Here is a 27,470-nt window from a genome sequence, read left to right on the forward strand (position 1 = left end):
GCAGACTTAAGCCTGCTCATGTTGAGCCTTCTTCTAACCCCCTTCAGGCCACAACCACACCAATCACTGTCGTGGCTCACAACACTCCAACCACTCCCTCCACGTTGGACTTACACACTCCATCGAGTGGCTTCCAGCTCCAATTGTCGAGCTCTCCTCCAACCTCACCCTATACTCGTGTCTCACGCACTCCGCCAAGTGACCACATGCTCCCGAGCCTTCTTCTAACCCCCTTCAGGCCACGACCACACCAATCACTGTTGTGACTCACAACGCTCCAACCACTCCCTCCACGTTGGACTTACACACTCCATCGAGTGGCTTCCAGCTCCAATTGTCGAGCTCTCCTCCAACCTCACCCTATACTCGTGTCTCACGCACTCCGCCGAGTGACCACATGCTCCCCACGTGAACTTACCTATGATCATGCCCTCGCCACTGGGCCCTTGGACCTCTCCACCGTCGCCTGTCTCACCCTGTCGAGGTTTCTCATGCCCCCCCCCCCCCCCCCTACGTCTTGAACGTGCCCTCGCTCAAGGTGCTGTCCCCCTTGACATAATCCACAACAAGTCAATATTACTGCACAATTATACACTGTTCGTCATGTGTTTCTCGTCATCCAGTGCTCAACAAAAAGACTGACAGCAAGTAATCTTTCAGCCAAAATGGCCTTCATCAGAAACAGACGACATATATGCACACAGACAATCATACAAATCCAACTCTCACACACATATGACCACAGTCTGGTTACTGAATCCAGACTGTCAGCTTCAGCAGCTAGGGTTCATGATCATGTGTGTGTGAGATGCTGTTCAGACGGGTGCTGGTTGGTGGTGCTATGATAATTATTTGGTGGCACCTGAAGATAAAATTTTAAGCTCCAAAATCAGTTGTGAAATAAATTAAGAACATTACTGGCAACTGGAGAGCTATAAATGTCGTTGCAATGATGGAGGAGGCACAAAAGATGACGAAGTTGTCTCCAAACAAAGAAGAACACAGGGCGAGGTAATATTATATTACTACTGTCAAGATTATATTATATTAAAATGTAAATGAACAGATAAAAAATCTACTCTCCAAGCAGTGGCAGGGAAATACATGCACAAAAAGATTTAACTTTCATGAGCTTTTTGAGGTAGTGGCTCCTTCTTCTGGCAGAAGAGTTGAAGGGGAAGAAAGAGGGGTGAAGGGAAAGGACTGGAGAGATTTAGGGAAAGGGGTACAGTTTAGAAAAGTCATCCAGAAACCTAGTTCTGGTTGACTTTTGTAAACTCGACGCCTTTCCTGTTTGCCTTACATAGCACCTGTTATCCTAGTTTTATTCTGGGCGCCACTCTGTCTGGAAGGTGAATCTAGAGCAAGAAGTGATCACCAGTAAAAGTCATCAACCACTTTCCACTGAGCAGTGTGCATGTGGGATGGAGAGCAAACAGAAAGACAAAGAGGAATCAACGACACTAATGAATTGCTGCAGTGAATGCTCCACCCTCTTGCATTGCTGCAGTGAATGCTCCACCCTCTGTTCAGGGCTGTGTTGTTTACGAAAATACTCACTCCTTCTTCAGCCTTCTCTGTCCTAAGATCATATTTTTTGTGGTAGCCACAACCATGTAGTCCAATGGTGAAATATAGCTTAAAATGTACCTGTTGAAATCTTACACACTTTGGTCTTTCCTGAGCTAATGGTCATGGACCCACCACATGTGCCCAAAAGCAATTGATTTTCCACTTTAGTGTGAGAGCTGCCTTAGCAGTGAGGTTTTTCTGCTGTTTTCCCACTGTTATTCCTCCTTGGTGGGTAGTCTGCAACGAGGGTTGGTGAGAGGAACTTGCTGATCTCCAAGGCAGACATCGACATTGATACCACCTAGCTGTTTTCCCATTGTTATTCCTCCTTTGTGTGGAGTCTGCAACGAGGGAGGGTGAGAGGACTTGCTGATCTCCAAGGCAGACATCGACATTGATACCACCTATGACATGGTCATCATCTGATCCGTCAGATAGGATGAAAATCACATAGCCTGATGGTTTTGGACCTGTTTTTTCCGGCCTGTTGTTTTTAATCCTCAGTTTCAAGTTTTGGGAAATTGGTAAGGCTGCTTTAACAGATTTTTTTCTGTTTCTCTCTGCCACGAAGGTGTAGTATTCTTCCCACAATATGTTCTGCAGCCACCATTGTTTCAGTTGTAAGTGGAAGCTTCGAGGGTACATATATAACTGTAGGTTGGGCTCTGTTCAGCTGTCAGTGTCTGGTTGCCACTACAAGTCTTTTGTACAGGCTGGTACAGTTTTGAGATGAAGGACTTCACTGAAGTAGGTGGCTGTGTGGCCTTATGTCTTCTTCACCTCAAAGTATGAGATATGTTCTCCAGGTATATGTGTGCTGAGAGAAAGTGAAACTGAGGATACTGACAGCAGTACCTCAGCCAAAGTTTGGGCCTTCAAAATGAGTGGACATAGTTCACAATTAAGTGTACATGTGAAGAGCTTTCAGCTGAACAGTAAGCCATATAAAATTTAAAAAAAGTCAGCAAGAATTTAAGGAAAATAGTTATAAAATAAATCATCTTTGCTACAAAATTTCTATTATGTTAATATATATGTTTGTCTACAAAACAGTACAGTATCATGTAGTTTTAGTATACTGATGAGAAAATATTGTGGTATTGTACTACAAATATTCTCAATGTTTTGGACGTTATGTAATGTGGCGTCGATAGTTACGACGTAACAACATAGGTGCACGCTCTCGTAAGTTGGCACTATGAGAGAAGACTAACTATGCTGACCACAGCACCATCTGGCAGATGCTGTGCAGCTCAGCGAGTGCCATCTTGATTTCTGGCCCTTTTTCATCAAGAGCAGATGGGCTGGAAATATCGCATCTACTACCAAATGGGCTAGCTTGCTATTGAGACTTTGTATTAGTTACATTCAATTAGAGTTTGGACAGCAATGAGTATTTGTTAGTTTTGAGATTATATAGAACAGTCATCCTAACTTCACAGGATTAGACATGGACTATGGCTTCACACCTACGTGCTCACCCTGTCCAAAGTTATGTATGCATTTGATATTTACTTGTATTTTTGACTCTATTAAAAGTGTTAAAGTTACATGCAGTACCGAAGTGCTTCAGCTCTCCTGCTCCTACTCGCTTCCTTCACTCTCAGCCTATATTACAGAAGCAGTTCACAGGAGCAGACCCATGCATCGCCTATCCAGGAGGGATACAAAAAAGTGTCGATGAGTATGGGATTTTTTTTTTTTTTCTCCTCTTACCTATGTTTTTTGTTTGGCACTGCTTTATCTTTTTTGTGCTATCTCTGTGTGACTGAGTGAATGTGCAGTCCCACTCTTCGCTCTAAGAAATGATTTTGTGTCAATGATGGCTTCGCAACAGGAACAGGCTTCACTGTCCGATATTGTATGGTTTCAGGTTCAGCAAATGACGCCACTGCTTGCTGCTGTGAATGGACTTGTCACACTACAAACTGCAGCTGCCTTGGCACCTCTGATGCCCCTGCCTGTGCCACAGATGATACCTTCGGTGCCGCCATTCTGTGCCATCAATCCGAACTCTGGACGCTGGCCAGATTACATTGCCCAGCTTGAGGCTTAACTTGCCGCATACAACATACCAGGTACAGAGCAGCTTGCCTTTTTCATTGCCAATGTTGGTGTTATGTAATACCCTGCACTCATAAAATTGTTTCCCACCACCCTCCCAGAAACTAAAAATTTCGCCAAAGTGATAGCAGCTTTAAACTCCCACTTCTGTAACAGTGTAAATGTGGTGGCTGCACTCTACAAATTTTTCCGTCCCCTGCATGGTCCTACTCAGTCAAATAATTCATGGTTAGCTGTGACTTTAATTGCTCCTGTGGACTCTCCTATGTGAATATCATGATTCGGGATGCTATAGTGCAGAATGTGGCGGATCACCGCATCCACGAAAAACTCCTAAGATTTAAAAACCCATCTTTGCAGGAAGTAGTAGACTTGTTAGACAGACAAGATACACTACATAGGGCTACTTCCACATTCGACATGACCTCAGGTGTGTGTACTGTTAGTGAGGCACAACACACGTCCTCCCGCCCTGCCCCGGCACAGGGAGCCACGCCGCGCTGCTTGTGCACAAGTAAACAATTTTCCAACCAGGCACCCACTAAGCAACTGAAATCTTATCTGAATTGCTTTCTTGCCCACCCTCAGGACAGTTGCCCATCCTATCATTCACAGTGTTATTTTTGCAATAAGAAAGGACATGTGCAAGGTGTGTGTAGTAAGAGACACACAAAATCTCAGAATGTTTCATGTTCGCGTGACTCATGTGGGCATCACTGCAATGGAAACTGCCGTGATCATAGTTCCCATCATCAGTCTTCTGCTTCACATGCTTCTACAGCTCGTAGTGTGCATGAACAAGTTTTGCCAGACACTTCCTCTCGCATTCAGCATGATGCGAATAAACTTTTTGTGGCTTTGAACATTTGTGGACGTTCTGTTTGTATATAGCTGGACACTGGTGCGTGTGTTTCTATACTCAACTGATCAATGTATGACCTGCTTGGTTTGTCCCGACTTCGTCGTTCGCGTTCCACACTGACTGCATTTCCTGAACAGGAAATCTCAATGCTAGGTGTGTGTAGTTTGCAAGCCATGTATTGTGCGATGACAATAACTGTGTCTTTTTATGTTCTCCACTCTAGTAATGCTCCGAACATGTTTGGCATGGACACATTTGAACTTTTTGGCCTTGCATTTCAGGACAATGTACTTTGCATCAAAGCTTGTGACCATGCAGACAGTGTGGCTACACTATGCGATGATTTTTCTGAATTCTTTTCTGAGGGCCTTGGTTATGCCACAGACTTTGCAGTGCATATTGTAGTTAGAGACAATGCCATGCCTGTTTTCTGGCGTGCACGTCCGGTACCACATGCACAATGCGACGCTGTGGCTGCTAAACTTCAGCATTTGCAAGGCAGTGGTGTCCTTGAACCAGTTTCTGCTTTGCAATGGGCTTTGCCTATAGTGTGTGTGTCAAAAAACTAAATGGTCATCTCAGTACTTGTTCTGACTTTAAGTCTACAGTCAATCCCCAGACGGTGGTAGCTACAGTTCCCTTATCATGCCCTGAAGACATTTTTGTTAAGCTTGGTGCAGGTAAATTCTTTTCCACGATTGACTTGCGGGACGCATACTTTCAAATTCCGCTCAACGAACAGTCATGGCAATATTTTGTGATCAACACCCACCTTGGATAGTTCAGGTTTCGCCGCCTTCCGTTCAGTTGTACTTCAGCTCCTGCTTTTTTTCAGTTGTACTTGCAGCAGTTGTGCACCAGTGTCCCTGGTTGTTCCAATTATGTGGACGATATTGTCGTATCAGGTCACACCCGTGACGAACATCTGCAGAATTTGCGTGCCTTATTTACTGTACTTTTGCAGGCAGGACTCTAGTGTAACAGAAACAAGTGCAATTTTTTTAAAACCGAGATTCAGTATTTAGGACATATGATTAACGGACAGGGTATCCACCACTCACCATCACATCTCCATGCGATTAGGGACTTGCCAGTACCCAGGAACTTGAAAGAACTTGTCTGTGTTAGGCAGAATTACATATTATGTTTGGTTTGTACCAAATGCAGTGCACATTGCAGCACCTTTGCATTGCCTTCGGGGTAAGAACATTCTTTTTGTTTGGTCTTCAGACTGTGATGCTGCTTTCCACAACCTCAAATCTGCTCTGTTGAGTGATCGCTGTTTGATTCCTTCCGATCCCTGCTAACCAGTTGTTTTGGCTGCCGATGCATCTTCTCATGGCATCGGAGCAGTTCTGTTGCACCATATTACTTCTGTTGATCGCCCGGTCACTTTTGCGTCTAAATTGCTCAGTTCTGCCCAGCAAAACTATTCTCATATCGAGAAAGAGGCTTTAGCTATTGTATATGGAGTGACCAAGTTTCACGATTTATTGTACGATGTTCAATTTGGTCACCGACCATAAGCCTTTGCAATCGTTGTTTCACCTGTCAAAGGCAGTTCCAGCCCATACTGCACAAAAGTTGCAACGTTGGTCTTTGTTTTTGTCAAACTGCAATTATGAAATTTTGTTTTGGCCTAAGGCCAATGCTCTGTCTCATCTACCTGTCCGTCCTGATGAAGTGTTTGATTCTTCGGAATTGCCAAGCATGTTCATTGATTCGCAAGATTTCAATGATGGTTTTCCAGTGGATTTTCGTCGCATTGCTTCCATGACAGCTGCTGATGCTTCTCTGCAGATTGTTTTGCAGTATATTCGAACTCAATGGCCTCTGTCTGCTATGCGGGTTAGTGATTGCAGTCGGAAATCCTGTGCTTACTGTACGTCATTGAGGTATAGTGCGGACGAAGCAATTAGTGTATCATCACTGCACTTCCGTCGGTGTTGATAACCAAATTGAGAATTTGCTTGCTAATTGTCGCTCTTGCACAGAGAACCAGTGTGCTCCCCGCCAGTGCTTCTTTGCAGGGCCGACTCCTACTGCACCTTGGCAGCATGTGCATATTGATTTTGCGGGTCCTTTCTGGGGCACCCACTGGTTGCTAGTCATTGATGCTTACAGCAACGTTGCTTTTGTTGTACCTATGTCTTGTACCACATCTGCCAGTACTATTCAGACCTTGACGTCTATTTCTTCCATTGAGGGCCTTCCTGAAGTCATTGTCTCCGACATTGGCCCGCAATTTGTGTCCTCTGAGTTTTAAGTGTTCTGCGCTGCTAATGGCATTCGCCATCTGACCTCAGCCCCATTCCACCCCCAGTTGAATGGCAAGGTTGAACACTTTGTGCATACGTTTATGTCACAGATGAACAAGTTGCGTGCCACACGCTCTTGCAAGCCTGCGCTATGGGCTTCCTTTGATTGATATCTCTCCCAGCTGCATGGCACCTGTTCCCCAGTGGAACCACTGTATGGCTGCACACATCGGTTGCTATTGCAGGTGTTGCACCCACCGCTGCATGCTCCGATTGCTTCGCCTTGTTATGGCTGGGCGCCACATGATTTGGTTTTCTATCATGTTTTCTCTGTCAGGCAGCACTGGGAGCAGGGGCGCGTTCTTCGTCAGCTTGGCCATGCCTTGTGTGTGATTTCTGGTCCCTCTGGCACTGTCAAGCAACGCCATAACCAGATCCATTTGTGACGTCCTCGGTTTTTTGCTGCTGGTTCTTTTCCAGCAGAATTGGATGCTCTGCAGCTTCCGTTGCAACAGCCCACAACTCAACCAACAGCGGCTCCGCTGCTCCTGCCTATGGTGCTGGCACCCCTGACTGCAGCATTGGTCTGGTCTGCGGCACTGGGCGGGTGCCTCTCGTCACCGCCATGGCCCCCCCTCCAGCTGCCATCGCTGTCGTCTTACTTCGTGGTGCCTGAGTCGATGAATGCTGAGGCTTACGTCATGCCGCCACTGTCGTCCATGGAAGTTGTTGCTCTGACTCTTTGTCTGAGCATACCCAATGGTGGTGCGCGTCACAGGCAGGTTTTGCAAAGGACATTTTCCTCTGCCCCTCACAAGCAATTCAAGGATGCAGGTGGGAAGCCATCCCTGCAATTCAGCTGTCCGCCCCCTCAATTGTGCCGCTCCTGGGTCCCTCCCCCCATCGTCGGGAGCCCTATTCCATGACGGTGCACTGTTGCAGAAGTTTATAAATCAGTGTTGATGTAACACTGGTCTCAATGATGGACTGTGAAGGAGTGGGCTGGGTTTTGATCCTGTGGTGTTGTGCAACATTTCACGTATAAAGCAGTGGCCATGTTGATTGAGCTCCAAGGAAGCTCCAGAGCACTGCAATACAAGTGGTATGCCTAGGAGGGCGAAGAAATTAATTCTGTTTGTTGGTGTCAAAGTGTTCTAGTTTAAGTGTTTCATTATGTTCTTGGTTTTTGAATCTATTATGCTTGCAACTTGGAAGTAAATGAAGGTATTTTCTGACGAGATGTTTTTGGATAACTTACTTGGGGCAGAAATTATAACACTGTGTTTGCTTACTGCATTATTGAAATTTATGAGCCTAATCATTGCAAACCACACAAGGGTATTTAAAATTTTGATTATTTTACCACTGTTTTGCTGGATTGTAAAGTTTTGCTTTACAAAACTGAAGTGAGTTGTTTTAAGCATTTTAAAGACAGATAGAAGATCCAAGTTATTGGGGATGATTCTGAAAGGTCAAGGCATGTGTGTAATGACAATGGTAAAATAATTGTTATGTTACATAATTAATCATCTATTCAAAAAAGAATCCTCCTATATTGAAGTATGACCCACTCAAGCGATCACCCTCCCATATCCTATTTTGTCCAAGGGGGTTTGAATTATGTGGATTTTAATCATTTGTAGACTGTCGAATTATCGAGGCAACTGTTTCTTAATATCTCTCCAGGGTTGCCACAAGTTTCCTCAAGTGAAATTCCCTGATATTTCTCTGATTTCCAGATAGGTTTTGCATTTTTCCCTGACAAATTTTGATCTCAAGAGTAAGGACAGATGTAAGTTGATAAAAAAAGTAAGGACTTCTGCATTTCTAAACTTCTGAACAAAAATGTTAAGTACTAACATCAACATCTTTTGTGATGAACTGTTTTTAGATGGAGAAAGCAAGCAAAATGGTATATATGTTTCATTAAGACCACTGATGTTATTTTACTTCAATAAAGCAAAACACGTTTGATGACAACAATAGGCACTTTGCTGGAGTCGCAAGACAGATTTAAAATACCTTCTCTATTTCCCGAAATAACCTCAGAAAAAAGTAAACCTCTTGAAGAAAATATGTAAGGTGGGGAAGAGTTGTGTAAACCAACATTATAAGTGCCTGCCAATAAAATGTTGCTTCTACTAAGTTTGTTATTGTCGGTTATTATCCACTGTGTTATGTCCATTATTCCAGAGGTATTGTGTGATTTCTTCTTCTTCTTTTTTTTTTTCAAGAAATACATGGGTACATAGAATACACACCGAGCGAGGTGGCGCAGTGGTTAGACACTGGACTCGCATTCGGGAGGACGACGGTTCAATCCCGCGTCCGGCCATCCTGATTTAGGTTTTCCGTGATTTCCCTAAATCGCTCCAGGCAAATGCCGGGATGGTTCCTTTCAAAGGGCACGGCCGAATTCCTTCCCCATCCTTCCCTAATCCGATGAGACCGATGACCTCGCTGTCTGGTCTCCTTCCCCAAAACAACCAACCAACATAGAATACAAACTGCAGTGACTGCCACAATTTTCTTTGTCTTATCATCCATACTTTCTAAAATATAAACTGCTTTAGAAGTGCCAAAATGTACTAGAATAAATAAAAAGTCTATAAAATGCTGCACTGTTCAATGTACTTGCATTGAGACAGTTGCAATTCCCGAAATCCATCGCCTGTGGCCTCTGGCCTGCTGAGGAACACCACAGTCCATGGTTAAACCATGAAAATCCATTGCATTCTGCCAGACACAACCTGAAGACTGGCTTGATGCAGCTCTCCACATTACTCTATCTCACACAAGGCTCTGCATCTCTAAATAGCTACTGTACTCGCATCCTTTCGAACCTGAGTACTGTGTTCATCTCTTGGCCTCCCTCTATAAGGTACCCCTCGCACTTCCCTCTAATATTAAATTTGTGATACTCTGATGTGTCAGAATGTGTCCCATCAGCCAATCCCTTCTTCTAGTCATGCAGTGCCACAAACTTCTTTTTTCTCCAATTTTATTCAGTAATTCCTCATTGGTTACATGACCTACCCATCCAGTTTTGAGTATTCTTCTGTAGCACCACATTTCAAAAGCCTCTGTTTCTTCCTGTCTAAAGTGTTTATCATCCACATACATACAGAACTACACTCCATAGAAATACTTCCAGAAAAATACTTCCTAAAATTTAAATCTTTATTCAACATTAATAAATTTCTCTTCTTTAGAAACACTTTTCTTGCCACTGCCAATCCACATTTTTACATCCTCTCTCTTTGACCACCATTAGTTATTTTGCTGCTCAAACAGCAAAACTCATGTAATACTTTAAATGCCTCATTTCCTAATCTGATTCCATCTGCATCACCTGACTACATTCCCTCATCCTTGTTTTGCTTTTGTTAATGTTCATCTTTTAACCTCCTTTCAAGACACTGTCCATTCTATTCAACTGCTCTTCCAAGTTCTTTGCTGTCTCTGACAGATTTACAATCTCACTAGTAAACCTCAAAGTTTTTATTTCTTCTCCTTGGTCTTTAATCCTACTCCTCATTTTTCTTTGGTTTCTTTACTGATTACTAAATGTACAGATCGAACAATATCAGGGATAGGCTACAACCACATCTCTCTCTCTTCTCAACCACTGCTTCCCTTTCATGCCCCTTGACTCATAATCGACATATGGTTTCTGAACAAGTTGTAAATAACCTTTGGCTTCCTGTTTTTTAGCTGTGCTACTATCAAAATTTTATTCCAGTCAGCAGTGTCAAAAGCTTTCTTTAAGTTTATAAATGCTGTAAAAGTGGGTTTTCTTTTCCTTAATTTATCTTCTAAGAAATATCACAGAGTCAATATTGCCTCACATGTCCCTACATTTGTCTGGGATTCAAACAGATCTTCCCCAAGGTCAGCTTCTACCAGTTTTTTCATTCTTTGACAAATAATTCATGTTAGTATTTCACTCATTAAATGTACTGTTTGATAATATCCATACCTATCAACATCTGCTTTCTTTGGAATTAGAATATTATGCTCTTCTTCTTTTGTTAGGAGGGAAACAACTATTTTGAAAAAAGAAAAAAAAGGGGGAACTACGTTTCCCATACATTAATTAGCTGGTGTTTTAACACTTCAAACAGAGTATTTCAGCAACTTTATGCAGACCACAACCAGCTGCCTACATATTTGCAATTTATATTACTCAGTACCCTTGAGTACACTGCACATAGAATGGCTACTAAATTCTTTTATTTTGACTTTAAATATTTGGATATTTTTAGTTTCCAGTCATAAGCCAATTTATAAACAATTATAACTTTTTGCACCAGAATAAATAAGCTCCATTCTGAATACTCGAGGTGGTATGTAATCTATATTAAAATTATATTTAATTCTAAATTGTGTTGCCGGCCGGTGTGGCTGAGCGTTTCTAGGTGCTTCAGTCTGGGACCGTGCAACCGCTACGGTCGCAGGTTCGAATCCGCCTCGGGCATGGATATGTGTGATGTCGTTAGGTTAGTTAGGTTTAAGTAGGTCTAAGTTCTAGGGGATTGATGACCTCACATGTTAAGTCCCATAGTGCTCAGAGCCATTTGAACCATTTTTTTCTAAATTGTGTTAGTGAATTTATGAATTCACCATAAATTCACTTTTATCATGAACCAGAAATACCAGTATGGAGTACATGTACTGTTATGTAAGTATATGAATTCTTAGCTCCCTGAAGAGGCTTCTTCAAGATATTTACTTGTCAACTTGTCATGAATTCTTAGCTCCCTGAAGAGGCTTCTTCAAGATATTTACTTGTCAACTTGTCAAAATGTTCTTATTTCAACTTCTGTGGCAATAATATTTCTTTTCATTTAAAGTTCAACAAATTGCAGATTATACCATAGGACAGAACTGAGTCAGACAAGTACATGAAATGTATTTGTAGTTGCAAATATGGACAAACATTAGCTGTATAATGGAGTGACAATGAAATTTTTTTGTGCTGGACCTAGACTTGCGGCAGATTTCTGTCTTACTAATAGCTGTCAGTTTACCATTAGGTTACCCGAGCATTTCCCACTTATCGGGAGTGATCACTTTACCATTAGGCTATCTGAGTGTGACCCACAGCCAGACCCAAATTTCCATATGTTGTCATTATGCCACACACAGCCAGACCCAAATTTCCATATGTTGTCAACCATGCATCTACAACCGGCATTCGTATGTTAATTATGTATATTGCCATACAGGGGTGACATTTTTAACTGAAAGTCGCTTGCTAAGTGTCGATGGATGGTTACAATATTGAAGTGCCTGTGTTGTTCATAATTATGCTGCAATGTTCCTGAAATCGGAATGATCACATAGATAATATTTTGGGGGAGGCAAACCAAAGACTTCATCTTACTGGTAGAGCACTTAAAATATGCAACAGGTCTACTAAGTAGATTGCCTGCATTATGCTTGCCCATCCTCTGCTAGGGTATGATTGTGCAGTATGGTTCCCTTACCAGATGGGACTGACAAGAGGACATCGAAAAAGTTCAGAGAAGGGCAGCTCATTTGGTATTATCAAAAATTATGGGAGAGAGAGATGGACATGATACATGACTAATGATTCCATTCATTCAAACAAAACTGTTTTTCAGAGCAGTGATCTCTTTTCAGCTAAGTTCGTTTTTCCCTTTCACTGTTACAGAGTGGAATGGTAGAGGAATAGTGAAAGTGCTTTGATGAACCCTCTGCCAGGCACCTAAAGGTGGCTTACACAGTATTCATGTAGGTGTAGCTCAAGGTGACACTACCTCAAGAGATGCAATGAGATTTATTGTGGCTTCAACTGACATTGCTAAATAAATTTATGTAACATCATGTAGGAGGTATTTTATGTACAAAAATTAATTTTGAATGGTGATAATAACTGCAGATCAAGATGTGATGAGATGAACAAAAATTATGTCATACTCCTGTGTCATGTCTCACAACAGGACTTGTACGTAGAGCTATCATCACTATATGACTGTGTGTGGGCTATTCTCGGTGTTGTGTTAGATAATTGCAGATGGCCTTATGATTGCGATTGACTAGAGAAACATAATAGCTGCGTAGAATCTTATTGTGAATCATGTTTTGCAGTATCTTCAATATCATGGTTATTTGTGTATCAAATCATGGCAATATAGCTGTTGTGCAAACCCTATGGACAAAAAGTTCATAATTTTTGCTAGATATGTCTCTGCCAAGTAATATGGTTCAATGAAATGTGGGCCACTCATAGAAAGAATTGCTGCAGTGTGTTGAAGAAGGTCACTGAAACAAGTGTGCAATGAGAAGAACAGAAATAACAATTTCATTCAAAGTAGAATTACACTAAAGTGTCTGCGTTTCATGATGGTCCCCAGGTTTACAAATAGCGGGACATGGTTCTTAAAGGAATGTGTGATCACCACTGATGACAGCAAGGTTGGTAATAAGTTTTTGTGGCAGGGTGTTTGATTCATCTGCCAGCAGGATTGACAGCTGTTGGATGGTCCTTGGTGAATGTGGATATGCTGCAATACATTTCCCTAATGGATCTCACACGTGCTCGATGGGATTTACGTCACGAGAACGGACAGGCCAGCCCATTCGCCAAATATCCTCTCACTGCAAGAGAACCTCCAACTGTGCTGTTCGATGCAGCTGGACATTATTATTCATCAGGGGCCCTGTACAAAACTTTAGCACTTTCATAATTTTAAATAATGACAGTATTTGGGATAAGAATGTAGTTGGGATAAGAATAGTTGTGTGAACTGAAAAAAAAAAATTCTTTAAAAATAAACTGAAAAAGCGAAATAATAATCATAAATTTATGACGCACCATTTTCTACATATTTCCACACAGAAAATTTGAATGAAATTCCTTCCAGGGCTTTAGAATACCTCGTTGTAAACGATATGTCATACAAGAATTAGAGCTTCATGAACTTTATATTTTTGATTTTCCTTAAGGGATACGAAAATGTTAGTTGGTTTAGTTAGTCCTGAAATGGCAGCATGCAACTGCCTCTAAGTAAAGAATGGATATGGTAAATTGGGATTTTGATTGCATTTATTACTTCACGTAAGCAAGTTGGGGCGAAGCAACAATACGTAAATCACAATTTATGATGATTATGACTAATATCTTTGTCGTTTTGAAACGTATATTCATTTAGAAAAGTCAACTGTACGATGGGCAGAGATAATGGACTACTGCAGTGGTCACCGTTATTATCTGTGACACTGCTGTTTACAAATTATCCAGTTAATAAGAAGTTATTTGTAATAAGAAAATATGAAAACCGAGTCTCTTGTTCCTGAGTAAGAGGTTAGCTTCACAAAATACAGGTATGATGCTGGGCATCCATGATGCCCTTTTGCCTATGATAGCTCAAGATTTTCTAATGATGCCTCATTCATCTCTGTACGATAAGAATGTCTTGAAGAAGAGGGATGTTGACTTGAGAAATAATATATATGAATGAAACCGAAGCCAGTGCCAAATGCACCTCCAGAAAGGCAAACGAGGGAAACAAGTACAGTGTCGCAATAACATTGACAGGTGGGCGTGGAGGTCAGTTCGATCAAGTAACATTATGTGTTTGCCCAACATTAACACCTGCACCACAAAAACAATCATGTTCAACAATGTTCCTGGATGCATTACCTATTACTACCTCTTGCCACATTGGGGAAGATTCAACTTCCCAGAAATAGTGTTCTGGTACAGCAGTGGATATCTACTATGTGATGTGCAATACCTGACATGTATTTAAATTCCCCTGTAAGCTGAAAGTATCAATTTGCTACAATGGAAGAGTAAAAATGATGTATTTCACTTTCTGACTTTTAGTAACAGAAAAAGATCCAAAAATGTTGTTCAAAAGAGCTGTTGGCTGTGGTCCAGCTCAAAACACTGTGCTCTAGAGTTTACTTTGTCACATCAGACTCCAGCCACCAATCATGGAAGTCGGCTGATAGGGATAGATGTCCACTCAGGTGACTGCAACACGTCATTTCCTGAACCAATGATGTATGCTGGTGCACTAGCTCTGCCAAGCATGAAATTATTTCCTTTTTATTATGACTTTTCATGAGAAATATCTGTCATGAAATGAATGAACATATTGCAGTAACTAAATTGGTGTGGCCATTTCTCAGGCAGAGTATGTCATGAGAGATGTTTAAGTGTTAAGATTTCCATGGGAAAAAAGTCAGGATTATTAGTTTGTAGCTGTGTCTGTGACAACCACAGATAAATTCTTCTCTATTATAAGTTTGTTTTCTCAGGCATAATCTCTCGATCTGCGACTGTTATTCTCTGAAGATAGTTTCGGACATATGAAGCTCTGGAAAACTGATCTCTATTGAGAGTTCTGCCATGAAGAAATTGCAAGGTTGGTGACGCATAACATACATTGCTACAGATAGGCTTAGTAGTTGGCAGTGAATGCGTTCAACAATGCTGACAGATTTCTGATGAAACAAGATGCTGAATGAAAGAGAATAGGCCAATGCATGTACCATTGTGTAAATAATGCTCTAGTACAAAGGTAAAACAGATGCCCTACACTGATCCCAGTGAAGGTTTTTTATGAGAACTATTAAAAAACAATAGTTACACTCAATGAGTATTCTCATGTTGCTCAAATAATTTGTTTATTGTAAACAAAAATCAGTTTTAAATGCCAGGCAAACATTACTGACTGTACTGATTTTAGCCTCACAATGACGTAACGCTTCTGTTGTGGTAGCAGCAGAGCCACAGCGTCTCCATCCAACAGGTGGTGTCTTGTCAGTGTCCATGACGTCGGCACCTGGTGCTGCTAGTGTGTTGGCTGCACTTATAGTAGGCGGATGCCCACCACAATAGGAAAAAAATCCTCGGCGGTGATGAGCTGTCCCCGTTGCCTGGAAGGTGGGTGTCCACCCCAATACTAATGACTTTCTCACTGCTGGCTGACCTGTCACAGGGGACATTAGGCCTGTCCAAGACAACTGAGCACACCTGTGGACAACAATGATGCTGATTTAAGTGCTGGTGCCTATGCCACACGAGAGAAATCTCAAATTTCAAGTTGTATGCCAAAACACATAGATCTTACACATAATGAGAAGATGGAGGTGCATATCACAAGGAAAAGTTCATAAAAAGGAGTCAGTTTCCAAGTCTGAAACAAATTTTAAACTGGAAACAATTATTACGTTTTAGAAGTTTCGCCTCTTTAGCTGTTACCACAGATTTCAAACATATAAGCTACAGTTTCTACGTTTCATAGTTATATGAGGGACTTACTCACATTTTAGTCTTGCCATGTGGCTTAGTGGTTAATGATACTTTGACAAAGGTAATGATATGATGTAATTTTTGCCTAGTGAAGTTACTAGTGCCTATATTTTGTTAATTTTTGTTTGTTTCAATGTGCTCATAATGTTTGTTACTGTTTATACCATTAAGTTGCACCATAATATCCAAGAGTGTGAAACTAGCTATGGATGAAACTGGCTAATCGCCTAACATCTTTCAGTACAACCTTCTCGTACTTCCAGCCATGTCAAGAAGTCATACTTCCATGTGTTTCTGGACAAGTGCTACTAGCCCCCTGTGAAGTGGTAACCGACTGTTGCCTGGTTGCTGTCCTCATCTTTATTTAGCCATGGAACCAGCTGCTGCTAAGGCCATCCACATAAGACTTTGAGGATACAGCCTGGGATACAACTTGCAGAAAGTCAAGTTGCTCTTACTACCTTTTCTACAACTCATTCACTGTCTGCTTCTTTTACAGCAGAGCAGTTCAAAGATGATGTCTTCAGACAGGTGAATCATTTACAAGTTATCAAGCTCCAATTTTTGAAAGAATATTGGTCTACAGCAATTCAGCAAGAACTGCTCATAGATTTCTGGACCGAAGACTAGTATCAACCTGGTCAGGGCACAATGAAGTCATTCTGTAAGCACTGATGTGGGGGTGGCTGTACAGTTGTTGCTGAGGGTATAAAACTTTTGTTACCATACTGTGTTTTGTGAGATCTTGTAGCACCACTCCATGACAATTATGAGAATTATGAACGTTTTCTCGAAAGAGTCTAATATTCTCATGGCCCTTACAGTATAGTGCAAAATATACCACAGCAAATGCGGGAAGGTGGAAGACTGGTGCCCCTTATGAAGATGTGCACGACAGGCAACAGAATATCAATCATTGTGATGACCAGTTTTAAGTAATAGTGAAGAACATAAATTGAGTGTGGATAGCAGCTGCCACAGATTACCTTGGTGGCAAGGAGGTGCACTCAGTGAGGGAACAAGATTGCTGAATAGCTTGGTTGGGCAGTTGATAGGAAGTTCTAGTGAACTTGGTAGGAATGGAGACACTGATGAGTGGGGGAGACATTCCTGCACCACCGAGTGTGTGTGTGTGAAGAGCCACCGGACTTACACACCAGTTATTATTATGACACAAGTGACGAATTAAACACTGCTGGTACTATAGGGATGGTGTGACAGTTTGACAAAAAGCAATTGACTGGAACTGGAACAATAAGAAGTAAAAATTCATTGATGTGGCAAGTCTGGGAACTTCAGGCTGCAGAGCAGTATATAAAAGACTGCAAGGAAGCAAGCACTTCTGAACTGCAAGTGAGAGAATTCAAACAAGCATGTTCATTACAAAACGCAAGAGTGCCTCCGGACGGAAGTAATATGATTTATAAATTCGTATGATTTATAAATTCGTATTTGATGGAGATTCCAAATATGAACTGCCATCTAGGTTGGACAGTGCTCATGCAGTGTGATTTTTGACTCCCAGGCTCAATGGTGAATAGGAAGAGCAAAGATAGAAATTCGATGCCTGTGACTGAGTTTGGTAAAAAAAAGCCAAATAAAAGAGTTGTTTTGTGGAGGAGAGTTGGTGCCCATTTCAGCTGATGTCAATCCAATTGTAAGAGTAGCAGTAGGTGGCTTAGAAAGTGAGGTATTGGTTGACAGCTGTTCACAGATTTCAGTGACTTCACCCAGCAAAATGGACAAAGTACTACTGCTGATCTGTAATGTTAAAATTTATGATGCTACAGGGATGGTGTCCAAAAACGATCCAACATGAAGTCAAACTACTCTTGCAGTTCAAAGTTGTGGTCACAGAATTACACACATTAGAGAATTCAGAAACTCAGTGTCAACATGATCACAGGTATTGATTTTTTAATATGAATTGTTGTGATGTAAATTTCGAGTGGTGTTGTATAATAATGTACGTGCAGTGTTAATGTATTTTACATCTTTGGTGCTCTTTAACAACTAAATAATTAAAGTCAGTATTTTATGTTCAGTGGTTGGTAATACACACCTGTGTGTGGTTTTTCTGTATATTGTTATTGTTGTTGTATGTGCTTTGTGTTCAACCGGTACCTCCATGTGTATTTCCAAATAGGAAAATATTCATTTTCTAACAAAATCTCAGCAGGTTATGGGCCCAGGTGCATGTTAAAAGGACACTTGTATGAAAATAATAACGTAGCTCTGTGTGAAAGGTTTGTAAAGTTATCTCCAAGAAGACGTCTTTGAAGTTGTTAATTCCACGCAACCAATGATGGATTCAATGAGAATTATCAACATCGGAGTTGTGGAAGGCAAAACAAATTGGAGCACTTGGAAATACAAAATAAGTATTTGTCTACAAGGAATTCCTGGTGCACTTGATCTTGTGGAAGGCAGTTTAGTGAAACCTAGTATTATTTCTGAAAGTGCTACGGTTGAACAAAGAGCGATCTACAAAAGTGCTTTAGAAACTTTTAACAAAGCAGACAGCAATGCTCTACTTGTTTTGACTACAAATATGTCGGAAAAAACTTTGCGGAACATAATGCGTCTAAATACAGCATGTGAAGTGTGGACAGAATTACACAAAATATTTGATGGTGTTTCTGAAGACAAAATGTACAACCTTTGTTTGCAGTTCTTTAGTTACAAAAAGGCTCCTGAAGATGATATTGTGACACACATTTCCAAACTGAAAAATTTGTGGAGTTAATTGAAACAGGAAATTACTAAAGATATTGTAAATAATTCAGAAATGCCTTATTTGTTTTTGATTTGTAAAATATTAGGTACACTACCAGAAGACTATTTTTCGTTTAAATCTAGTTGGATGCTAACATCTAGAGATGACAGAACAATTGATAATTTAACAAATCAATTGTGTGCACATGAAAAAGCTCTGAGTACAATGGAGGGTGATTTTAGTAAACAAGAAGTCCTCACTACAGACTCATCAAGGCTGTCATTCAGCAAGTAAATCCAATGGAGAAAAAGAAGTATAAGAAATTAATATGTAATTACTGCAAGAAACCGAACCATACAATTAAAGTGTGCAGAAAGTGGGCAGCAGATGGCAAACCTCCAAAACCAGCTACAACAGATACAAATATACTACTTCTTTCTGTGACATCTTCTGTGATGAACTCTGAATGTAGAAATGCGGACTGGTATACAGACAATGGTGCAACAAGTCATATTACAAATGACAGGAATTGTTTCAAAACATTTCAGCCTTTTCTAACAAAACACTCAGTTACTACAGCTAATGGGGACATAATTGAAGCAATTGGAAAAGGCTCAGTAGACTCTGAAGCAGCAGTTGGAGGAAAATGGAACAGAATTACCTTGACAGATGTATGGTATGTACCTCAGATTCACAAGAATTTATTCTCTGTTCTTGCAGCACAGGATAAACATCCAGAAAGTAAATTCACATCAAGCGCAGAATTTTGTCATCTTAAGATTGATAATGTCACTAGATTGGTAGGTGACAGTGATTGCTTTGTAGGCCTTTTTAAACTTGCTGTAAGAAATGTGAAACCTAGCTCCCTCAGCAAAGTTAACACCACTAGCAGAGACAATACGTTGCAGCTTTATCACGAAAGATTTGGAAACCATACAAGCGTGATGTGAAGTCTGTACTTTGTAGCGAATTAAATATTGAGGTGGAAATGGACAGTGAACTTTGTGAAGGCTGTATTTATGGCAAGACTCATCGTTTACCATTTGGCAACAGAAAGAGGACAGCAGAACCAGGTGAGCTTATTCACGCTGATGTATGTGTTCCGTTTCATGTACCTTCTGTGTCAGGGCACCGGTATTTTATTCTTTTCAAAGATGATTATACAAAGTTTAGGGCAACACATTTCATACAAGAAAAGTCTGGAGTTGCAGAAAAGTTAAGGCAGTTCATTGCTGAAGCAAAAGCTGCTGGACATACCACCAAGGAACTTCTGAGTGATAATGGGAAAGAATTTGACAACAAACAAGCAAAAGAGATTCTTCACAAAGATGGTGTAATTCAACGCCTCACAATGCCTTACACTCCAGAACAAAATGGGTGCAGTGAAGGAGAGAACTGCAAAGTTGTGGAAACTGTCAGAGCCATAATGCATGCACATGCAAACACTCCACAGGAACTTTGGGCAGAGATGGTGAACACCACAACCTACATTCTATCTGAACAGGGCCTTCCAGTACTCCAGGAACATCTCCATATGAATTGTGGTATGGAAAGAAGCCAAGACTGAAACATCCGCAGGTGATAGGCTCCACTTGCTATGCTCATGTTCCAAAACAACAGAGAAGGAAGATGGACCGAAAACCACTGAAAGGTGTCCTCATTGGATATGATCACAATGAGGGTTACAGAATTTATTGTGGAGAGGTGTGCAAACTCATTAGGTCACGAGATGTCATCTTCGAGGAGAGGCCACTGAAGAGTGAGAAAAGTTCAACTCTTCCAGTGAGTGTTTTCAATCATCAGGATCCAGCACCTCAGACTGAAGACCAATGGTATTGATAGCGAGAGTGAAGAGGATGGCAGTTCCTTGGATGTAGATGAAGACGCTTAGGAGGAAGATCAGGAAGTCACAAGTGGAGAAGCTTTACCATGTCTGCGTGATTGGTTAACCCTCAGACGTCCAAAAAAATTTAATGATTATGTAATGAACCTCTCACTATCTTTCCAAGAACCAGAAACAGACAGCGATGCCATGAAGTTTGTTCAACACTATTTCTAGAAGGAAGCTATGGATTCTGAAATAAAAGCTCTTCAAGAAAATAGAATGTGGGTTGTGGTTGACCTACCATATCCAAAGAGGTCCATTCCTAATAGACGGGTGTATAAAGTCAAAACAAATGCTGAAGGCCCAGTCAATAAATTCAAGGCAAGATTGGTGATTAAGGGTTATTCGCAGCAGAAAGGAGCTGACTATGGCCAGACTTTCAGTTCTGTAGCTAGAGTGTCTACCATTTGAGCACTACTAAGTGTTGCTGCAAGTGAGAGCATGACACTTTTACAAATTGATGTTTCAACGGCTTTTCTTTATGGTGATTTAAAAGAAACAATTTATATGCAACAACCTCAAGGATGTGACAATGGGTCTGGGAGAGCATGTCACTTGAAGAAAAGTCTATACGGACTGAAACAGGCTCCACATTGCTGGAATGAGAAGATCAGTAATCATATCACTAAACTGGGCTTTCTGAGGAGTGAAGCTGATCCTTGTCTTTTCGTGAGACAGTAAGGCTGTAAGAAAATATTCCTTGTGCTTTATGTTGATGATGGTCTGATCGCAGCTCACAGTGAACAGGAACTTGAAGACATTGTCAGTGATTTAAGAGAAGAGTTTAAAATTACTTCAGTGCCTGCATCATTTTTCTTAGGTCTGGAAATTGACCAACAAGAACGTGGAACTGTATGTGTAAGTCAGACTCATTACACAGGAAAATACCAGAGCGTTTCAACATGAAGAACTGCAAGGCTGTAACTACACCCATTATAAATGACAATGATACAGAAGAAAGTCCTCGCAACTCTGAATTTCCATACAGCCAAGCTGTTGGAGCACTGATGTTTCTGATGTGTGGGAGACGTCCTGACATTGCATATGCTGTCAGTGTTGTATCATGAAATCAACAGATTGTGATGTAGTGAAAGTTAAAAGAATCTTACGATACTTGAGAGGCACAACAAATTATGGACTTTTATATAAAAACAATTCTAAGAGGCAGGTTTTAGAGTGTTCTAGTGATGCTGACCACATTGGAGGTGATCTTGGCTCTGGGCTCTCAACATATGGTGTCCTTTGTCTGTACTTTGGGACACCTATTTCCTGGATTAGTCAAAAGGCAATCTTCTGTTGCCATAGCCACAACTGAAGCTGAGGTTGTGGCTGCCAGTGACGCTGCTTGGGAAATTGTCTGGATCAAGAAGCTTCTGACAGAAATGGACCAATTGGAGGCAACACCAGTTCTGCAGGCTGACAACAAAACTGCTATCTGGCTTGCCCAGAAACCTGAGTTTCACTGAAGAATGAAGTATATTCATATAAGGCATTTCTTTGTCTGTGAACTAGTCAACGCTTATGAAATCACAGTTGCAAAGTAGACACTGTAGAACAACATGCTGATATACTAAAAAAGCCACTGTTTTACATTAGATATCAGTATTTATGTAATAAGATTAGACTTTCCAAGTTATTAAATAAGGAAGATCGTTAATGTGTTTCACATCTTTGGTGTTCTTTAATAACTAAATAACTAAAGTCAGTATTTCATGTTCAGTGGTTGGTAATACGCACATGTGTGTGGTTTCTCTGTATGTTGTTGTTGTTGTATGTGCTTTGTGTTGAACCGGTACCTAATAAACCATGTGTATTTCCAAGTATGCAAATATTCGTTTTCTAACAAAATCTCAGCATGCAGTAAAAGGCAGTCATCAGATCAGCGAAGTTAAACGCTGTCAGACAGGGCTATGACTTGAATGGGTGACCATTCGGTCTACTGAGCGCTGTTGGTAAGTGGGCTGTACTCAGCCCTTGTGAGGTAAACTGAGGAGCTACTTGATGGAGGTGGCAGTTCCAGTCATGTAAACTGACTAACGGTCAGTGGTGTGATGTTCTGACCACATGCCCCTCCACATCCCCATTGACGCCTGTGGGCTGAGGATGACATGGCGCCCAGTCGGTACCGCTAGAACTTCATGGTGCCTGTCCACGCAGAGTTTAGTTAGGAAAAGGCAGTAGTAACACAATTTTTGTAGCAAAAGGAGCCATTTCTGGGCAATTTTGAACTTCCAAGTAGGACCAAAGGTTCTAACGAAAAAGAAATATGAAATATAAGTTTATATTGTTTTAGAGTTCAAAGGGAAGCAGAAAAAGGATGTAAGAGTTATCCTCTGGAAGGAGGACCAGAAACAGATGCGTGGGAAGTTGATGAAGGGATGGTAGATGAGGCACATTAAAAAGCGTACGAGGGTTCCTGCTCTATGGGAAACTTCACAGCGAGGCGACTGTGCGTACTTGAGCCGGGTAGAACAATGCATTCTTTCCTTGTTCTATTCTCTTCCCCTTTTGTTTAATCTATTGTTGGTAGTCTTCAGTATGTACATATAGACAACTGAGAAGTGAGGAAGTTATTGAAATGCAAGAGAATATGTGAAGTAAGTCAATGGTTGGATACAGGATGTCATGAAGATATCATGATAAACGTAAAATCCTGAAAGTAGAACAGTGTGAATAGGGTTTTGAAATACAGAGAAAATAACAAGGGGGACATGAAGTGAAAACAAGACAAAATTCTGGGCAAACCATGATATTGGAAGTAACGCTCTGTGATATACAAGTATGAACAGTGTTTTTATGTTTTAAGTTAAATAGGTTACAAGAGGAATAAATCTAATAGAAATGTAACTTGGAACTAAAGTAACAGTGCGGAATGTGTAATATACACGAGGGCAAGAATCTGATGTTAAGAAGATTAGTGATTTGTGTCACAAACAGGTGTGTGATCTGCATATTTTATGTATTTGGCTAAGGAAATAAGAGACTGAGCAGTGTGGAGCACCAGAATAGGTGGACTTAGAAGTATAAATATAAAAAGGTCCAATGATTTAGTAAATGTAGCAAATGCAATCAAGAAAGTATGATTTTCAGTGTATGAAAACCAAAAAAGTACAATAATGGACAGGGAAAAGTCTATGGAGTCATGAGTGGTATTCCTTGGACAGAGTAAATCATAATGAGTAATAATGGTAAACTTCCATCACTGAAGTCATGACTAAAATTATTCTGAAAATATTTGGAAAAAGTAGTGTAACAAATTAATCTGTGTGTAGTTAGAATACAAACTTTGTTACATGGTGTGGAAAATGGTGGCCTTCAGGTGTTATTGTGAGGCTTTTATTCTGAGATTTATGAACCTATCTCACATTAGAGAAAGATGGCTCTGGAGTAGGGATTGGAGTGGACCATGGCGTTGATGAGGAAGAAGGTGTCATGGGAGACATGGTGGACAGCAATACTCTCTTTTGTCCCATGCCTAGGGTTAGATCTCAAGGTGGAGGATCATAATCACTTACCTCATATCTTATAGGTTAACACACCAGCACTAGCATGTGAAACTGTGTGGTGAAGTTAGATGTGAAGTGTTAAGTGGTACGACAAAGTAACTGTGATAACACTACATACATAGCATAAAGAGATACTCTTACTGAAATTTGTTGTATTAGAATTAACTTAAAAATTTTATATATGTATCCTCATGACAAATAAAATTATGTAACTACCAGTGCATGTTTTCTTTAAAATATATAGTGTTAAAAGTTGGGGGGGGGGGGGGGGGGGGAAGTTCTAAAAACTGGTAAGACTTGCAAAGGACATGAAAAGGCCAGAATTGAATACTGTGACCAGTTGGGGGCAGGAGAAAATGTGAGAAAATGAAATATACCTGCATGACGTAGAAATAAACAAAGTGAAGTTTATCATGTACCGATATTCAGTGCTCATGAATGTTTCAAAAACAATATGAGAAGGTTGAGACATGGCAGAGGTAGATTCTTGCATGCTCAGCACACTCATAGCTAATCTGTCGATAAATTAAAATAATGAAGGAGAGTGATTAGTATATGCAATCACAGGATGATGTACATACAATTTGATTAGAGAGGGCCTTGTGAAAACATGCTTTGTGATTTGAGTGTTAGATCTCAAGATATATCAGTTGCAACTAAGCACTGAAATTAGAATTTGTAGGACCACCTGAAGGGAGGAAGCTACCATTGTTGCATAGGGACGAAAGGGCGGGGGAAGGGGGGACAAGGGCACCATGTCATTAGGGCAGGCAGGAGAACATAGTTGCAGAAAGTTTCGGAGAGCTGACATAAGGTTTCGCTAAGGCACAAACAATTCGTAAGATTGAATTTTTGAAGGCAGATATCCCTTGGAAATCAGCGAACGGACGAGTCCAAGGAATGGACGACCAAGGAAAAAAAATACTACTTCCGAAAAAAGCATTTTAAGGCAATAAAAATTAAGTGAAAATTTTTCAGAGAGTGCTGCTAAAGAGTATCCACTGGAGAAACCAATATAGGACACTGCAGTTTCGATAGACAAATAATCGATAAAGTGGCTTGCCTGATGTCACAGCAGCCTCAAAAGTTCTAGGTAAGACAGACAGGCCATTGAATGGAAGAAAAGTCTTGGGGCCTGGCTGATGTCGGACCTACTTCAGACTGTAATCCGCCATGGTTACATCATATGCTTTCTATTTGTTCATTTCATATTAAATAAGACTAAATAGATACAATCACATAGGCAATCTTTTTAGTTGCCGTTTCAGTATTTATTTTTCCTGGTGGCAATATCTACAGACTTAGATGGAGGTAGTTTAAGTGAACAAAGCATATGGGAGGTCATACATCGTGACTCAACCAACTGTCGGTCAGTGGGTTGAGGGCTTCATTGCTATACTGGCTCATTGTTGTAACAAGATGTTGAAGATCGCTGTGTGGTTGAGTCTAGGTTGTTGGTGTGATTTTTGTTCTGAAGAAATCGTGTGATTTTATTGAAGGCAAAGTCCAAAACTTTCCTAAGAGCTACATGGCACAACATCAAAGAGATTTTAAGGTTATCTATGAGTAAATAAATATGACACAACGCGATTGTTTTGTATCCACATTAGTTTGTCTCCCAAGCTCCCTGAACTCAGGTAAGTACTGTTGTCAATTTTGCACAAATGTTTTGCATTCTTACCGTCAACTTCATTGGCAAGTAAGGGGCCTCGAAAAAATAGTTGATTTTACCAGATAGTTTGTTCTTTCTCTGTTGGTGCACTGACCCTTTTCCAAGTGTTATTGTAGTCATCCAAGATTCAGTGATGTGTGCAGACCGGAGTGCAGCATAAAAAGAACTGCATCATAGGTAGGGATTGTGTGGCTGGACTTAAGGCATGCAGTCACTCAACGTAGTTCTACGACAAAATGAAATCCTGCACTCCTGTTAGATCGTCGATTACCGTCACATGCAAGTTGTTCCGAATTACGTTATCGTAGTGTGTATTGCCTTTGTTCTTTCTCTCAGTGCAGTCCAATGTATTTATTTGTATTAACATCAAATTGATAAACTATGTTCACAAAATAACCGAGAGAAGGTCAACTATGTTACAGTTTAAGTTGAAATTTCAATGAATGTTGTTGATCAGTAGAACACAGGTAGCTAACACAAACAACAGTCGGAAGTTACCGGTAAATAATGGTTTGTGTCTATTAGTGTGGCTTTCACAAAGTGACAATCTGAGAGAGAAAAGGTTGTAATGAAATATTTCTATCTGTAACATCGCTAACTGTGGTGAAAAACGGACCAAATTTGTGAATGAGCAACTCTGTAGTTTTAGCCCGAACTGAAAAGTTAAGCAATGACAAACAAAAAACGGAATGGTCTGCAGGTGCTTACTAAGATGTGTGATCGCATGTTGGTGTTAGAAATGTAGAATGGTGATATGGGAGGAAATAAGAATAGTCCAACATAGTTGGGAAGACGTTTGACACTAATCTGTGTGTGCTCTGGAGTCAACAAAAAGTCTTTCCCACCCAACACGTGTAAGTACACTGTGAATGAAAGCATTAAGTTTCATCAAACTGCACTGTTGTCGATGAAGGTAAATAAATAACCAAGTGTAAGATCACAAAAAAATAGTAGATTGGAACATATACTCACCATTCTCCTTGTTCTCGAGGCTGAAGGCTGTTCTGCATGGTGTGCGGAATGCTGATTTCTCCAAGGTAAAATTAGCTCCTTCCTGGCCAACATTTCTGAGTAGTACTAGACACCGAAGGCCAATTTGTCTAGCTAGAAGGGTAGTTGCTGTTCTGGACCAAAATGCTCCTCACCGCCAAGTAGACCTGATTAGACAGTGAAGAAACTGGTTACATTTCATCAAAGTGTATATTTATAGATCATGGTAAAATTGCAAAAGAATATAAGAACACAGTATCACAACGGACTGAAACATGTACTCACAGTCCCATCTCTTGCGCTCGAGTTTGAAGACTGTTTTATCTAGTTAGCAGAATGGTTGCTACTCTGCGCCAAATTCAGCTCCTTTCTAGTCACCAGGCCTGAGTAGTACTTGGCTGTGAAGGCTGTTTTGTTAGCGAGCAGAATACCTGCTGCCCTGGACCAATATAGTCGCCCTCCAGCCAGCAGCTTTGAGTAGGCTGTGAACAAAAACGGTTACTTTTTATCAAAATGTACCCAAATCGTTAGAGGTAAAAAATATAAACAAGTGTGTGAACAAAATATCAAGCAGACTGGATCATGTACTCACCATTCTACTTCCTGTTGTCGAGTCTGAACACCATCTTGCCTGGTGACCGGAATGCTTCCTGCCG

The 27,470-nt window shown here is 40.7% G+C and overlaps 1 long non-coding RNA gene across 1 annotated transcript; it reads right to left on the reverse strand.

Moving 5' to 3' along the window:
- Positions 1 to 15,446: 15,446 nt before the first annotated feature.
- On the reverse strand, positions 15,447 to 27,467 carry LOC124711780. Its single transcript, XR_007005515.1, has 4 exons — positions 27,407 to 27,467; positions 27,100 to 27,296; positions 26,797 to 26,981; positions 15,447 to 15,766 (listed from the first exon to the last, which is right to left on the reverse strand). It is a non-coding gene; the product is annotated as an uncharacterized LOC124711780 (long non-coding RNA).
- Between the last annotated feature and the right edge of the window lie 3 nt (positions 27,468 to 27,470).

Source organism: Schistocerca piceifrons, chromosome 8 (assembly GCF_021461385.2).
Source record: "Schistocerca piceifrons isolate TAMUIC-IGC-003096 chromosome 8, iqSchPice1.1, whole genome shotgun sequence".
In the NCBI taxonomy this organism is placed as follows: domain Eukaryota; kingdom Metazoa; phylum Arthropoda; class Insecta; order Orthoptera; family Acrididae; genus Schistocerca; species Schistocerca piceifrons.